The sequence below is a fragment of the Syngnathus scovelli genome, unplaced genomic scaffold, assembly GCF_024217435.2.
Source record: "Syngnathus scovelli strain Florida unplaced genomic scaffold, RoL_Ssco_1.2 HiC_scaffold_57, whole genome shotgun sequence".
Classification (NCBI taxonomy): domain Eukaryota; kingdom Metazoa; phylum Chordata; class Actinopteri; order Syngnathiformes; family Syngnathidae; genus Syngnathus; species Syngnathus scovelli.
The window spans coordinates 145,001-147,500 of record NW_026061638.1 but is presented as its reverse complement, the minus strand read 5'-3'; the positions used below and the strand labels follow the sequence as shown (position 1 = coordinate 147,500).

General features: G+C 56.9%; 1 pseudogene; it reads left to right on the top strand.

Annotated features, from left to right (window-relative positions):
• The window catches only part of LOC125969973 (28S ribosomal RNA), an 8,467-nt pseudogene that overhangs the window by 4,001 nt on the left and 1,966 nt on the right, over positions 1–2,500 (top strand).

Sequence of the window (2,500 nt, the reverse complement as noted above, 5' to 3'; positions counted from 1 at the left end):
TCTCCAGGGCGTTGCCCCAGAAATGGACCTTACCCTCGTCGCTTCCAGACATGGTGGAGAATAGAGTCTTGGAAGTACTACAGGCGGGGGATGAGGAGCATCGGGCCACTGCCGGCTTAGTTAGGGAAGCAGGTCAGGAGCCTAAACTGATCGAGTCTTCTGCTTCTGATCTCATGAAAGCTCTGGGTGGAATGGTAGTGTGGCCAAAAACGTTGGCGGGGTCTCGGCGTCGAGGACAGGCTTTGAAAGGGTGGGCGAGGCGGCTCGCTCACAAGAGGAATGTGTTTTATCATCAACAACGCGGCTATTCTGCGGCGAGGAAGGGGCTGGCACGGCGGATCTTAGATGGTCTGACGCCCCTAAGGTGTGAATTGCCGATTAAGCCAGTGTATGAACATTTTAAAGAGAAATGGGAAACGGTTAGACCGTTTCATGGACTGCCTGGCTTCGCGGTGAGACTGACCGCCGATAATGAACAATTCTATCACCCAATCCTGGGGCCGGAAGTGGTGTCAAACCTGGCTAAGTTGGGCAAGCGATCGGCGCCGGGACCAGATGGGATCAGGAAGCAGGCTCTTCTTGACTGGGACCCGGACGGCCGGAATCTGGCGAGGCTGTTTACGACATGGATGGTGCGTGGAGTTGTTCCCCAGGCCTTCAAGGAGTGCAAGACACGATTGTTACCCAAATCAACTGACCCTACCGAGCTGGGTACTGTATCGGGCTGGCGGCCTGTGACTATAGGGTCAGTCGTGTTGAGGTTGTTTGGACGGATAATAGCGATGAGGCTGACTCGAGCCTGTCCTGTTAGCCCCCGGCAGCGTGGTTTCGTCGCCGGCGCGAGTGGTTGCGCGGAAAACCTCATGATCCTTCACCGGATCATGGGGCGCTCGAGGTAGGACGGCGTGCCACTGGCGGTCGTGTTCATTGACTTTGCGAAGGCCTTCGACTCGGTTTCTCATGATCATGTCCTGTATGTATTGGGAAACTTGGGCGTGGATAGACGTGTGATAGAGTTAATCCGTAACTCTTATGTAGGCTGCTCGACCAGGGTGGGTTGCGGAGACGCCTACTCCGAACCCATTGCCCTCAAGGTTGGTGTGAAGCAAGGCGACCCAATGTCCCCACTGCTCTTCAACCTTGCTATGGACCCTCTCATCCATAGCCTCGAACGCAAAGGGGGCCACTACGTTTGGGGCGACCGCCGAATCGCCACACTAGCATTTGCTGACGATCTAGTCCTGTTAAGTAGCTCGGAGGAGGGAATGAGGAAGAATTTGGAGATTCTCGAGGACTTTTGCCGGCTTTCGGGACTGGCTGTCCAGCCTCGGAAGTGCCATGGTATCTGGATGGGTTCAAAGGGTGACAGCAGTGTAGCTTGGACGCTATGTGGGCAGCAGTTACACATAGTCAGTTCGAGTGAATGTGTACGTTACCTGGGAGCTGATATAGTGCCGTGGCAGGGAATTGTGTCTCGGGGTCTAGAGGAACAGGTGGACGCATGGCTTGGAAGGATCTCAGAGGCGGCGCTTAAGCCGTCACAGAAAGTCATGTTGTGCAGCTCATTCTTACTCCCGAAGGTTGCTTTCAGGGCCGACGTGGGTATGGTGCCGGTGACCAAGCTCAAGTGGCTCGACGGGAAGGTGCGGATGGCTGTGAAAAGGTGGTTACGCCTCGACCCGTCCACGGCGGGGGGGATCATCTACTCACGTGCCCGCGATGGCGGGCTGGGCCTCGCTAAGCTGTCCGTTACTGTTCCCAGAACACAGGTTAGGCGTACCTGGAAACTCTGTTGGTCCTCGGATTGGTGGTTGAGATCTCTGGCTATTGAGGCGGTGCAAAAACCTGCCTGGTTGAAACTGTGGACCACTGCGGGTGGAGATCCGGGCGGAGTGCCAAGGATTGGCACAGGGGGCGCCGTCCCGGATGTTGTTGTGAGCATGCCGGTTTTCCCGAACTGGCGGCATGCCGAAAATCTGGCTTGGGAGGCCTTGCGCGTCCAGGGTGTGGGCGTGGACCAGTTCCGTAACGATGTTATCAGTAACACGTGGCTCGCGGATCCTCTGGCTGTGAGGTTTCGTCAGAGACACTATCTGGTTGCACTCGCACTGAGGGCTGGTGTATACCCCACTCGGGAGTTCCGGGCGAGGGGTAGGACTGGATTGAGAACAGCGTGCAGGCGTTGCGATGCCGGGTTGGAGACATGTTCGCACATCTTGGGTCAGTGCGCTGCCGTGCAGCGTAGCAGGATACGACGCCACAACAAGGTGTGCGAGCTCGTGGCCACGGAAGCAGAACGGCGTGGCTGGGAAGTGATCAGGCAGCTGCACGTGGTGGCGCCTGATGGAGGTGTCAGAATTCCCGACTTGGTGTGCAAAAAGGAAGAAACCGTTCTGGTTCTGGATGTGACCATCCGCTTTGAGGTAGGGGCGTCCCTGCAGCGGGCAGCAGCAGAAAAAGTGGACCGGTATCAGCCGGTGGCAGCTCAGGTTTTGAAGGC